A 15,337-nucleotide genomic window follows, 5' to 3' on the forward strand; every position below is an offset into this window, starting at 1 on the left:
TCATGCTACCAATCTTTAACATGTGATACAATTTACACTTCTGGGACAGGCCCTTCCAACTGGAAAGCTTAATAGGTGTAAAATAATCATCAGGTTTAGTGGCTATCCTGAGAAATTTTCCTATTGCAAGACTCTCTTTGGCCTTAACTTTTTGTTTTTCTTGTGCAAATCCTATATAAATGATGTAAAGATGGGACCTTAATCAGGGCTTGTTGCACCAGAGAGTTTGTGTGCTATTTCTAACCCCAGAAATTTTTCTAATGCGAGCTAGAATGCTAATATAAAATTATAGTGATACAGTATAATGTGTAATTATCTTAATGTTATCATATGATATATAATTAATAATATAATTCTCCCTGGCAATCTTACCTAACTACAATATAATCCAAGTAATTGGGCTCCAAGGGAAAAGCACAAAGGACTTCAGGATATCTTAATCTGCTCATTTTTGTGCAGTCAGCTGAAGTGGGGTATGAAAGTCATAAAAAGAGCAGTTCGCCATTCCCCTCCGATGCTCCAAATGAACCCAGCAGGGCCAGAAAATGAGTTTCAGCATCAACCTCTATTTCCTTTCACGTCTGGATGACGCTGTTAGTCATATGGTTCAGTTTTAGGTAGTCCTGTGAGAAGCAGGGAGATGGACTTGACGACCCCTATGGGTACCTTCCAACTTGATATATTCTATGATTCTCTGAATGTTATCATCACAGTTTTAGCCATGACAGACGCCAATGCTGGGCACAGTGGAGATCAGGGACTATGCCCAGGAGCCGGGGTGGATGAACCCACTCTGTGTGGATTGTGCAGGGGGTGAGATGGAGAGGACATAGGTGCCGAGATGCGAGCCATGTTGGCCACACCACGTACCCCAGGGCAGCTGAGATTGTGCCTTCACCCGTTTTATTTACTCCTATCATGTAGCCCATGGAAACAAGAGTGCTGTGGAATTTCTTTGCTTGGGTTTTCCGTGATTCACTGTCACAAATTGGACATTTCCATGGTGTTTGTGCCTGATGTAGTTAGAAAAATTATTCAGGATTTGGGACTATCTTGGTCTTTTTTTCCTATTCCTGCATTTTCCACATTGCCTGTCCAGTTATCATGATGGTCTGAGATGACACACAGCCCCGTATTAACAAGATTTCATACTTTACCTCCAGGAATTCCTGAGGAAATATACTCGATTTCACCAGAACGTGACTGCTTGGTACCAAGTCAGTTTATTATTTCATACAAATGCACTCTTCAGCTCCTATACCAAATGTTGGGGGTGTCTAATTTACTCTTGGGATAGAGTGGCTGGAAGAGTTGGGTGTTTGCTTTCAGTTTTAAGCCTTTTGGAAATTCTTCTTGCTTTACTGATTTGTGGATTTTGTCCCCAGACGACAGAGATAGGGCTCCGTAGGAGGTCTGTAGACAAAAAGCATAAATAATGTTGAAATCTCCCAGGCACTTGTTTTTTCATGACATTATATTGGCATATTCTCATACCTCCAGGCTAACAATATTTCATAGACACTGGTGTTTTCTCCTTTGGTCTGTTAGTTTCAGTCTAGAGGTGCTGCTTGAAAATAGCTGATTAGGGATTTTTCTTTTTCATCGGGGAGTCATTCATTTTTATTAAAATACTGTAAACTAACACCACTAAAACACACCACCATTTTCACCAGAAATAATTCCAGTAAAATAAATAGAAATATACAGTTGTAAAGCTGATGCAAGTGAAAAATAAGCCCCAAGGTGCCAATTGATAAAGAATTTATATAGGAAACAATGAATAAGGAGAAGATTTCCCAGACCTTGCAGATTCCAGGACTTTCACATATTTCCAGCAACGTTATTGAACCTAGGGCACTCATTACAATAAATAGCATGTTTCTAGACACTCATTTCTTTGTAGGGTTTTACAGAGGGGATGGAAGCTGTATTTCCTCTGGTGAGAAGGGTTGCATCCACACATTTGCTATACAGGGTGCCTGATTTCATGAAAGACCAAAGGAGTATCAGCATGATATATCTCTTTCTAACTACCAGCCACTGCATATCAAGCCACCCGAGGGAATAATGTCATCCAGAAAAAGGCTTTATTCCCTTAAAGCTCTCCTAACTTGTATTTATTTTTGTGTTTTGAAATGCTTTGAACAGAAATGACATTGAAAAGTACTTGATCTATAAACCCTTCCAAACCGACTGTTTCGCTTTCATATTAATATTCTCGACCTCTTTCTGTGAGGGAAAGTCTTTCAGCGGTAGATGTCAACATGGGGACTGTATCTTTTGGGGTCTCCTTTAGAGCCTGAATAGAGATTCAAAGACTTCAAAGAGAGAATGGGGAGAGCTGGGAGATGAAGAGGCACCAGACTCCTCTGCTCCCTGTCACCTGGGAAAGTTTTACCAGTGAATGAAGGAATTTTACAATTACAGACGTTTCTCTCTTCCTTTGAGCAAGCCACCCCAGGCACCACACCAGCCCACAGAGCCTGCAGCCAGGAGATAAGGAAACTGGGATCAGACTGCCTGGTCTCAGCCACATTTTTCAGGTTCAGGGACAAGGACAGGCAAAAAATGTCCTGCGACTCAGAGTCTGACCTTGCTTTTTTTGACACCTGCATTGCAGGCTGAGTGACAATGACTGTCACATGCATCAGGAACAATTACATCCCTCTTGCTGCCCCTGCTTCAACACCAACACCTGCTCCACAGATTAGGGGCCCCCTGATCTGCAGAGGAAGAATTTTTTAGCATGGTGGAGATTGATTACTTCCATCCAGTGAGAAATTGAAGCACTTTATCATGTAAAATAAGGCAAACACACACAGTAAACAGAAATATCCTGAAATGAGTTAGGAACTTTGTAACTTACCCTGGTGCAGATGAGCTGGACTTTTGAGGAAGGTTGTAAAGAAGTTTTTCAGAGAATAAAGTATCAGCTTTGATTCTTCTTTTACTTGAGCAAAATTAAAAATGCCAACAAAGCAAGTGGGATGTGGGATTATCCGTACAGCTTTGAAGTGGCAGTTGGAGTGCATCCATTCTTATGATCCAACATATTCAAAACAATAAAGATAAAAGTAATGCTTTACATGGAACATCATCTGTGCCTTTAGCATATGCAAAGACTTTGCCTTGAACAGTTTTGCACATTTCCATGCTGAATTAAGCCTTTTTTTTTTTTTTTTTTTTCACCAAAATTGCCAGACTTTTTCTCAGGAATTTTAAGAGTTGTCTGCGATACTTTTGGGGATACTGTGGAGATGGTGGTTTTTCAGGTCAAAGAAGAAACAGAGGCTCTTGAGAATGAAAGTGCATCTGCACAGTACAGACTCACTTTCCCACTCTTTTCATCTCTTATTTTTCAGTTTCTAATTTGTCGCTGAAATCAGCATTTCAGTCTCTGGCTGAGATTATGATTTTCTGATAAAAGAGAAGTCTCAACAGCAAATAAACTGAATAGTGGGGAACAACCAGAATAAATACAAAAAGACAAGACACATTTAGGGCTGAGCCTGACTGCTTACACCTGTCAGAAATAGCAGACCTTGCCAATTGCCCCAGTCATGAATATGCTAAATTGAAATTCACATCCTACACCTGAGCCATGTTCATTCTGAACATGAAATAGAGTAATAAAAAGTAAATGCAGTTATTCCTTTCTTGACTCTGTAGAGTTAAGTTGTTTTTGTGGGTTTGCTGTGCTTGTTGATAGAATTTCCTACCAGGAGCAAAAATATAGGATGTACGAATGTAATATATTGATTTGTCCTTACAGAATACATCTATGTGAATATAAACTATACAGAATATAGTTTTGTCCTTGAAGAATACATGCGCTTCTAATCTGTAAGATGCCAGATCCCTGGACAATTACAGATCTATATTGCCATGCTCAAATTCTAGGTGCTTCAAGGAGCTCAAGTAGAAATTTTAAAAAGAAAAACGTGTTTTGTAATTGTGTTCTGTCAGAGAGACTCTGTGAACACAGGAGCTGGGCTGGTTTACATCAGAATGCATTTGGTTATTCACTACACAATGGACTGAATAATCCTATAAATATTTATGAGTAAGCCACAGAGGATTTACTCTTTCTTCCAGCATGTGGAGATTTTATAATGTGCACCATGTTAGTTCAAAGTAAAACCTAATGTTTTGGTTACTACTTAATACATCTAACAGCATGGCTCTGGCTCACATATGCGTACCCTCTAGACAGTTACTCACAGACAATATTTCGGGGTGTAATTCAGGAGGAACTAGCCTATGACCATGTAATTTTCAAAGCCAATACATGAAGCATATGTTGGGGCTGGAGAGGATATAAGGTAGGAGCTGTTTCATACTTTAACCTGAGGCAGCATCAGCTGGGTTCTGTGGATTAGTAGTTTATAAATGAGTAGTTCAGTCTGAGCAAAAATCCTAGTGGAAAGTAATGGAGACAAAAAAAAACCAGGAGACTCAAATTAGACTTTATTGGTTGGATTTTTACAGGTACAATGGCTTTAAGAATGCCAACTGCCAACTCGGTGAGCCTTATGGTCTGCAAAGCTGCCCTGTTCCTGAAATGGGCAACTCATTTGGTTTCTGATACTATCACATGAACAAGTCTACACTCAGTTCAAATTTAGTGTTAATGTCTTCCATCTGAGAACAATTTCCATGCTTTCCTCATCTACCTCTTCCATGTTCCACCTTTAGTTATAAACCAAACTGCAATCTACTCTATTTATAAAGCAAAAAAATATGGCCCCTTCCTACTTTTCTCTTACTTATCAACCTTAGGACTTTTTTTTTTTTTCATTTGTCAGTTGTTCTAAACTGAGGGCTAAGCCATTTATGTCCTGTTTTGACATGTCTCTCTGCTGATGATCAGTCATGTCAAGTATGTTCCACTCTGAAGAGTGGACATAGACAAATGACATTAAGTCAGGTTTCTGCTGAATTCCAAATCAGGTTCTGTTGAAATCAGAACCTCTAATTCTGAGCACGACAGATGCCAAGTGAACCCTAGTGTGAGCACACAGAAGATTAAGGTGTCCAGAACCCATGGGAACAGGCTAACCTTTGATGCATAATCTTGTTACAGTTCTTGCAATACTTAGTACTGCCAGCGTGCATTTATACTGGTGTTTCATTTCTGATGAGGGTTGGCTTTTACAGCACGTCTCTCAGCCATGCCAGCTTCCTGTGCTCTGGATCACATCAAGGAGAGATCTCCAAGTACATGAGTTGCATTCCCTCTGCATGAAACTCAACAGGCAGATAAGCACCTCAGTTATGAAAGCCCCAAAGGGGCATTCAGGTGATGGGATCAGACTAGAGCCAGTCCAGAAGCTTAAGCCAAACCAAACCAGAAGAACTAGGTATTTGCATAGTGGGGATATGAAGGTGTCACGTCCAGCTGTTTGACTGTACAGGCCTGTGCCTCTTGGTCTGAACTACTTGCTAGTCCACCCACAGCCCTGGTGGTCGTTGTCGTTGAGATTGCCTAGCTTTATAAAACATTTTCCATTAGCATATAATTCTACCAAATTTGAAACATCCTGCCTAAAATTTTCCCTAGAATGCTAACGTCTGACATAACTATCCAACTTTTTCTGAGAATGAGCCCAAGATAAACTGCTCCACTCTGCCAGTTAGAAAAAATTAGGAGATCCTTGTAGGATAGGAGTCTGCTGGGAGGAAGAGATGGAGGGGAGTCCTCTAACATTCCATATTTTTGCTCTCTGACTACACAGAAATCTGATGGAGTCTTGTTTCAGTGATTTCTCTTAAATGTGCATATTCCTTCTCTGATGATTCTGTTAATGCAGAGCAGGCTCTGGCCCTCAGAGCTGCCTTGCACTGTCCCCATAACCAAGCTGCAAGGGCCCAGCAAACCTTTCACTTAGAGCAGCTCCTTCAGGGGTGACCGAAAGGTGTTGTCTTTTGATCTCATGCTTTTGCTGATGACATGTGAGGAGGCAAGGTAAGCAAGGACCAACAGAGAAGACAGAAAATCAAAAATGCATTAAGAGGCCAAGTGATAAAAGAAGAGTGGAAATTCTCTGCCTCTAGTGTTAGGTGTGCTCTTCAGAGAAGACATATAAACTGACTCTAGGCAGTACATTCACATCCCATCTGAAAGCACAGATGCTTGCTTTCTTGTACACATTTTGATCCATCCTTCACAGTTAGTGTTGAGCACCTTTCCATATCAGTACCTGAACTATCGTGCTTGCCTAATCTAGCCTGACATTTCTGGGTTAAGTGTTAGCTACCGTTAGCGTGTCTGAACTCCAGTGAAAGAGAATTACTAATTAAGTACCAATTTTGAAATACCCCAATTTTCTTAACTTTATTCTTCTGTGCCTTTATGTAGACAGTAATTGACACTGGGCTATTTCATAGCTGCTCATATTAGGACTAATTGCTGTTTACTCTTTTTCAAGAAAAAAAAAAGGATGCAAAGGCTCAGAAGAATTGCTAGTTGCTGCTCAGGTGATGTGTACTGTAAAATCTAGGGCAAATTACACTATCTTTATCATTCTTTTTTTCCTTTGTAGTGTCTTTCTCTCATCTGTCTGATTCTGAAAAAAAAAAAAATGCTGGAGATCTTCAGCAGGTTCTGAGCACCCTCCTGATCAAAATCTTTGATGTAAATGTGTTGGCTGAGTGATTCTGTTTGTGCCTGTCCACACAGGTAAGCACAGTGCCCAGTGCTTGGCAAACAGAAACACCATCATCTGCCAATGAGTAAAATAAGGCAGCCCTGGAGGAAGGGTCCTCTTCATAGCAGTGGTCAGACCATGAGATGTTTTTTCCCTCCCACAGTTTCCTGTCTCCTTTTGTGTTGTGAGCAGTTGCTTGGACGTTGTGATTTGGCTTCATTCAGTGATATGTATCTGAAAATACAGTCTGTTTACGAGGGAGTGGGTGACTGTTTTCACCAGTTTGTTTGCCTTATCTTGGACTACTGTCGTACAGGTCAGTGGTAATCGGAGACTTTCCACAGCTTCTTCAGGATAATTTTGTAGCAAAAAAGCTAGTTTAGGCACCAAGATCAATTTGTTTTAGAAGTTATAATCCTGAATATGTAGGCACACATTGCATCTAACTGTCATTTGCTAATTGGCATTTCAAGTTTCTCAGAACATCCGTTCACTTAAGTTTTAGTAGTGCCTTGTCTGTGAATTATGATTTACAACAGCCAAAGGGAGACACGTGGGACGAAGCAGACAGAACACCGATGGCTGTCACACAGACGTGTACTACTGCTTTTTAACTACCAGGCAAAGATTTAAATGAGCAAGGAGCCTTCAAAGAAAGCATGAGTCTCAGTAAGCAGTAAAAAAAACCACTGTCATTAACACGGTTTCAACTGAGCAGACATGCTCAAAGCAGTGCTGAAGATTTTGAGACCGGACAAGCACAAAGCATCAAAGGAATGCATAGATGCTGTAGAAATTCCTCACGGCTTTTTGGTAGGAAACATATCACAAAGAGAAAGAACAAGAGCATTCAGCTAGAGGAAAGAATTTTCTGGTTCTTTCCCACCATTAATATCTGTGATTGTGCAATCACAGCCTGGATCTGTTAAATTGGAGAGAATATTTAGAGGGGACAGCTACTAGCAGCAAATAATTACAAATAATTTTTTTTCCCACATTCATTCATGAGCCTTATGTGAACAGACTGTGATTTTTTGTGATTATGTTACAGAAAGTTATTCCAGAAATCTTCCATACAAATAAAGTTTAGGGAGTCAGCTGCCTGGACAATTTTTTGATTATACTAATTATAAATAACTCTCAGCTGGAAATGGGTCATTCCGCCATGTGTTTTAAGTCCTGTTCTCTAGTTATACAAACATGACTGTAATAGAGAGGAGAACTATCAAGTGCTGGAACACTTGATTCTCTCAGTGAGTAAAAAGGAATATTTCTTGTGGGGATGAAGATGTCCCTGAACTTCAGATTTCTTGCAGGTGAATTAGGAATGATTTTAATTCACATCTTTTACTTTCATAAGCCGTTTCTGTGCCTGGGTACAGTATGTCCTCTTCATGAGCACTATGACATTTCCTTTGGAAACACCTGGTGAAACGTGGCTGTGAAGCTGGATGTCACCCCTTGCTGCTCTGGCTTGTTGGGTGTGCAGATGTTTCTGGGTAGTCTCACATTATGATTGCTGGTACCATTCCTCTCTGGAGAGAGGGTAAGCAGTAAGCATGGCTCCCTCTGAGTGACTAACAGCCACTTAACAGGATTGACTAGCAGGTCCGCAAGCAGGATAAAAAGGCTGGGATGGAAGGCAGGAAATCAGTAAAGCAGATGAGCTTGTGGCAGGTTGGAAGAGTGCTAGCAAAATGATAGGGCCTCTGGGAGACTTCATGCTGTCTAAAACTTGTTTGAGGAGCTATCACACATCTGTTGAATGAGAGGAGACTGTATTCAATCAGCACGGTGTGATATTAATATGATTGTAAGAAAGGCTTGTGTTGATTGTGAGCATGATTGCTTTACCACCATTCTAATCGCCCTTCTGTCCTCCTGATCTTTAAGTCTCTTTTCTCTCACCCTTCTACTACCTACTGCTCAAAATTGGACAAGTAGTAAAAATATATATAAATACCTAAATGTCCTCCCTCCCTAAGCATGCAACACATCCAGTGTTTTGTGCTTTTCTTCTCAACCCCTATGTAGGATTTATTTTTTTGGTCCTTCCTTTTCTCCATGCCCGGGGTGAGGGCACTTCATGGACACTTCATATGGTTGCATTCAAGGACTCTATTTTGAGCTGACATGAAGTATGAAAAGACAAGCTGTCCACTGTGTGTTGGTTTCCAGGTATGAAAACAAACACTACCAGTGCCCCATCTTGTCTCTGCTTCCAGCACAGAGCCCACACTACCAGGCACTGCATACAAGTCTCCTCATCCTGCTGCCAACATTTCTTTCTACCTTCCTCTTTTGCACTAGCTCTGGAGTAAACAGCAGTAACCACCATTGCCTACTTTTCTTGTTGCCTTTCTGCAAAGAGCTCTTCAGTGCCTTTTTTTAAAGATATCTCCAAAGAAACGACTTTGAGACACGCACAAGGAATTATTTTCTCTACTTTGAACCTTTCCACAACTGATAACAACCCACCCATCAGTAGTTCATGGAGACTTTTAGACAAGTACTAGCACCTGCCCATAAAGAATTCCTTAGATCTTTCCTCCTATTGTAATGTACCACACACACACACACACGTTGCTTGTAGCTTGCTAACACACATTATGCATTTCACAGAAAGACATATACGTGAAACCATTGTTCAAGCTCCCAGGACTCTGAAAAGCCTTAGAAATATGTATTTATGCAACATCTAAGAAAAAGAAATTATTAGACATTGACTTATTATCCTCTTTGTCTTTTTTTCCTATGAGAAAGTAGCCTACGTGGTTAATTTACTGCAGACATAGCTGCTGGAGATAACAGGTAAGCAAATAACTGACCTGGGCATATGGCCATGGAAAAAAACCTGCTCTCAGTTCAGTCTTTTTCTAATCTGCAATGCTTATTAATATGGCTCAGCATTACATATGTTTGCTAAAAAATTCTACTGCTTGCAATGCTTACTTTAGTGCATGTGATATTTTTTCATTAAGACATCACTGAATGTCTGAAAAACGTTCCGTGGTATTCCAAGAAATCATCAGGCTTCACTGTCTGCACAGAGACAAGATCAGATAATACTTACTATCTTTTATAGATGTTCATATAATCTGTTGGGCAAAGTCTGACCACGCTGGCTTTTCCGGTTTTCCTCATTAACAATTCTCATGACTAGAAAGTTTTCCAACCTAAATTTTCTTTGCTAAAAATGAAGACCACTTTTTTCCCCCACAGTTTTCATTAAGAGAACAGGGAAAACAAGTTGACTACATTTCTCCCTAGATTTTTTTTTAATATATTTTAAAACTATTATTGTACATCCTGCTGGTTACCATCGTCTTTTCTTCTCTAGATTAGCTAATTCTTCCAGTTCTTAGGCCACTTTAGCCAAGTCTGTGATCAATGTCATTGTGCTCTGATTTGTCTCTAATATTTCCTGAAGTGTGGTGCTCAGCAGAGAACGTGGTACTTAATGTAAACTTTAACCACCGCTTGCATCCCACCTCATACTTGCACTAAATTCCCATTTAAAAATGTCATCCACTAAATGATAAAAAAAGAGTTGAGCAGTGAGCTTCATTTAAATCTTAGTTAAAATGGGTTCATTTCTTCATGAGTTGTTTCTGCTCTCATGGTGTGACCAAAGAGCCTCCCTAAATCTGACCTCTGCTGTCTTGCCAGTCTCAACTTTGATCGTGTCTCTCTGCTGGCATCTCTGAGGCTCTTCCCTGGGCACCTACAAAGGTGGTACAAAACTCGGGAAAGAGAAACCAGACCAACATTGCAGTGGGTAAGCACAAACAAGGTTCCAGGTACATGATTCTTTCTTCATGTCTGGAAGCTGATCTGATAACAGATCTTCTCTTGCCTCATATATATTCTTTTGCTACTGAGGGAATCACTAAAAGTCACTTCCTCCATTCAGAGAGTCCTTAAAATGAAGTGAGCATTGTGTAGCCATCCTAGAAAATGCCGTTTTCCCATATTCTACGTAGCAGATTTTTTCCCCCACAGTTTTCATTCAGTGAACAGGGAAAAAAAGTTGACTATATTTCTCTCTAGATTTTTTTTTAATATATTTTAAAACTATTATTGTACATCCTGCTGGTTACCATCGTCTTTTCTTCTCTAGATTAGCTAATTCTTCCAGTTCTTAGGCCACTTTAGCCAAGTCTGTGATCAATGTCATTGTGCTCTGATTTGTCTCTAATATTTCCTGAAGTGTGGTGCTCAGCAGAGAACGTGGTACTTAATGTAAACTTTAACCACCGCTTGCATCCCACCTCATACTTGCACTAAATTCCCATTTAAAAATGTCATCCACTAAATGATAAAAAAAGAGTTGAGCAGTGAGCTTCATTTAAATCTTAGTTAAAATGGGTTCATTTCTTCATGAGTTGTTTCTGCTCTCATGGTGTGACCAAAGAGCCTCCCTAAATCTGACCTCTGCTGTCTTGCCAGTCTCAACTTTGATCGTGTCTCTCTGCTGGCATCTCTGAGGCTCTTCCCTGGGCACCTACAAAGGTGGTACAAAACTCGGGAAAGAGAAACCAGACCAACATTGCAGTGGGTAAGCACAAACAAGGTTCCAGGTACATGATTCTTTCTTCATGTCTGGAAGCTGATCTGATAACAGATCTTCTCTTGCCTCATATATATTCTTTTGCTACTGAGGGAATCACTAAAAGTCACTTCCTCCATTCAGAGAGTCCTTAAAATGAAGTGAGCATTGTGTAGCCATCCTAGAAAATGCCATTTTCCCATATTCTACGTAGCAGCCAGAGGCAAAGCAATTTTTCAATTCCTTTTGCTGTAAATGAAATATGCAGAAGGCATAGATTCTCTCTTAAGGAGGTCAACGTGGGAATAGAAACAGTAAGGGATATGTCAGTACTACTAAGTTAGTCATCCCTTAGCAAATATTTGTGTTAAACGTGTTGTGCACCAGTCTAATGTAGCCTAAAATTGCACTGTGGATTAGAAGCAAGGTTTGCCAACTACCTTGGGTGATTGCTCCATGAGGCCACGTCTTGATGGCTGAGCAGCACCCGACCACAGATGGGAGCTCATCAAAATCAGTGAAGTAACAAACTTGTCACCGAATGTGGAGAGAGGTGACACTGCCTCACCCACAGGCATCTCTTGGGGGTTCTTCTTCCCTGGCGAGGTGCTGCCGGGGTTATCCCTTCCTGGGCTGTGCAGCCCTTACTCTGTTATTAACTGGTTTAATCCTGTGACCTCTTGCTATTCGGTTTTGATATACTCTTGTCACACAGTGTGTCACCGTCCCTGCTGAGTTACGGGGTAGTTGCAAGACAGGTAGAAATGAAAAGAAAAGGCAAGGAGCAGTGGGGTTAAGAGCAGACAAAGGAGGCGTGGGATTCACAGACGTGTTTCATGCAAGCTATCAGTCTCTGAGTTGGAGTGACTGATGTTCCCTTTGAACACAAGGGCTTGAGAGAAACATCAAATTAAATAAGAAGCTCAGAGGCAGCTTCCAGGCTGCTGGAAACTTTCATCAGGCTCCAGCAGCCTTGGAGAGCAGAGAGAGAGAGAGAGTTGGGAGCAAGTTAAGGCAATCAAGTCAGGCTGGCTAATTGAGACCTTATTGCTCTCTACAACTACCTGAAAGGAGGTTGTAGAGAGGTGGGGGTCGGTCTCTTCTCCCAAGTCACAGGCGACAGGACGAGAGGAAATGGCCTCAAGTTACGCCAGGGGAGGTTCAGGCTAAATATTAGGAAAAATTTTTTCACTGAAAGGGTTATCAGACATTGGAATGGGCTGCCCAGGGAGGTGGTTGAGGCACCATCCCTGGAGGTGTTCAAAAGACAGGTTGATGTAGTGCTGGGAGGTATGGTTTAGTGATGGTGATGCTTCTTGTTTGCTGTACGGGTGTCTATTTTTGTCAGTTAAGTTGACGGTTGGACAAGATGATCTTTGAGGTCCCTTCCAACCTAGAAGATTCTGTGACTCTGTGATTTCTGTTCTGAGAGTCAAACACACCATCAGGGATTGCAGCACCATTGATCAGCCAAGCACAAAGCTGTGCTGGTCTCGTCTGGAGGAGGGGTTGCCTTCCCCCAGGGGCTCTGTGGAGCCTTCCCTCAGTTAACCACGGTCCTGTGTCCTAAGGTCTCTAGAGGAGGCTGTTACTGGAAGGGAGATGGAAGGGTGGGCACAGCTGGTAGAGCCTTTGATGCTGTTGGTTGGGATGAGGAGGTGTGCAACATCCCTGGAGGTATTCAAAAGAACGGGTTGACATAGTGCTTAGTCACATGGTTTAATTTGGGGGTTTATTTTATCAGAGTTCGGTTGATGGTTGGACTAGATGATCTGAAAGGTCCCTTCCAACCTGGACAACTCTATGATTCAACGAGGCATCGCAGTGGCACAGAGTGGAAGGTGGCAGGCAATTAGAACCATTTTCATTCAGAAAACACGAACGAGCTTCTCAGCCTCTGCTTTTGCAATCCAGCTTGCTGGCCATTATAACACCACACTAATGAGTGCCTTACAGGTTACAGGAACGTAGACCACCTTGTATAATTTAATAGGCATCATCAATAAGTCTAATTGAGCACCCCCATGCTTCAAATGAACCTGTGGGACCAGTGTCTGAGGAAGACCTGCAGGTTGAAATGAAGCTGGGAAATGATCCCAGTTTGAACTAATCTCATTATATCGGTGCTATCTGAAAGCCTGATTCACAGGCATGCAGGCACTTTTCTTACATTTATGTTTTTTCTGCCTTATTACCTCATTGTAAAATGCTTTTACTAGCAGAAAAAAATGGGAGGGATATTGCACCTTGCCGACCTGTATCATCTTATCTTCATTATGTTCAAAATACTCACAAGACTATATAATCTGCATGTGAATTGCACCTTGATATATATTCTTCAGGAAAGAAGAAACAATGTAAATAAATGAATGTTTTCATAAGACACTAACTACATTGTAACTTTATGTTCATAAATATTGTTTTCCTTGGAAAAGTAAACTTTTGCAGGAATGGTGTTGCAGCTATTATAAATTGCCAGCCTTTCTCAGGCTTTGTTTCCCTGCTTAATCCGCTTGGCTCCATAGGGTAACTCCTGTCCACTCCCAAAATATGCAAAGAAAAAAAAAACATATTAGCCTAAATGTTTTATATGAAGGAGAACATAAGTTCTCAACAATTCTAGTATTTCCTTCTGTCTTTGTTTTTCTGGTTGAATTATAAAGAAACGAGCCCTTAGAGGGACAATATATATGACATTTTATTACACTTATAAAATAATAAGCACTTTATATACTGTAAATATGTATTTATAAATATATATAGATATAATTTCTTAGGAATTCTAGGGTTTTCGAAAGGTATTTAAAAGTGGGAAAATAATTTTCTTAAAATCAGTTCAAATTGTGGTTTTCTACAACAGTAAGTAATCATACTTTATTTTTTTTTATTTTGCTACCAGGCATAATTTAGTTTTGTTGGCAAACTCTTCTTCCCTTTTCTGGCTAAACTATCATTTTAACACTGATTATGGACTTCAGTTTGCAAGTAGAGTTGGCTGTAAAATGATGAAAAATCTTAAAGTAAAAAAAAAATATGCATAATTTTATTTTCAAAGTTGTCTTTACTCATTTCAATTGATTAATATACGTTATTTAAATGAGGAATAGATTAAAAGTTATTGGATTTTTTTTTAGCTTAATTTTGGATGAGATCTTTTTCGAAAATCAATTTGGAAAGTTATATCCTGAGGAAAAAAAAAAGATATATGCTGAAAATGCATTTACCTATTTAAAATAAATTAGCAGAAATTTTCAGTGTGCATAATTCTGTTTGAATAACCACCAGATGTATTTGAAAAGACACATTTTGTTCAACTTAGATCAAGATACACAGTGTAGCAGCAGCAGCCTCAAGCAGCATCTACTGTTAAATATGTAAATGTCTGGAACTTGTGATACAGGTGCTTAAAAAGTAAAATTGTTCTTTGTTTTGGTCAGTTTGATAAAAAGACCTCTTAATTGCACCTAAGGAAAAAAAAAACAAAACAGCAAAAGAAAATTTGAGGCCCAGACTCTGACCTTAATCTCAAGAGATGCTTGTCAGTGCATTAAAATGGGCTTGAACTGCATCCCGGTTCATCTGTGCATGCTGCCAGTTGTCCCACTGCTTGCACAAGGCTTCACCTGCCTTCTTGACATCTCCTCTTCCTTGTCTTCTCTCTCCTTTGACTTGCCAACACACGTATTCCTATGCTCACTTTCCATGCTAGCCATCCTTTCCAAAGGGCAGTCATCATTCCCTGGTCCATTCCCTGGTCCCTTCAGGAGTTAGAGGACACTAAGCATGTAGTTGTAAAGAGATTAAACAGGTGAGGACCAAAGGTTTTTGCTTACAAGAATTCTCAAAAAGCAACTCAGTGGGTGAGCAGGTGAGTCCTGGTAATGCCTTGTTAAGAGGTTACTGCCTAAAACACTCTGCCAACCCAATTGTCTGCAGGAAATTTTTGTGAGGAGACACACTAAACCACCGCAGAAACACGGGGAGAAAGAACCCCCTGAGAGTTGAGCACTTCTGTGTTCTCAGCAACACTGCTCTCATTTCCATAAAACATCTTTTTCTGTGAGATTGTTCATGTATTTATCACAAGATTATTTTTTTTTTCCCAGTTGAAAAGAAATCTTTGTAGAATCAGAGCAATCAA

The 15,337-nt window shown here is 40.3% G+C and overlaps 1 protein-coding gene across 1 annotated transcript in view; it reads left to right on the forward strand.

The window, feature by feature from the left end:
- NKAIN3 (Na+/K+ transporting ATPase interacting 3) overlaps positions 1-15,337 on the forward strand; it is a 199,536-nt gene that overhangs the window by 125,646 nt on the left and 58,553 nt on the right. The window lies entirely within an intron of this gene.

The sequence above is a fragment of the Calidris pugnax genome, unplaced genomic scaffold (assembly GCF_001431845.1).
Source record: "Calidris pugnax isolate Ruff unplaced genomic scaffold, ASM143184v1 scaffold5, whole genome shotgun sequence".
In the NCBI taxonomy this organism is placed as follows: domain Eukaryota; kingdom Metazoa; phylum Chordata; class Aves; order Charadriiformes; family Scolopacidae; genus Calidris; species Calidris pugnax.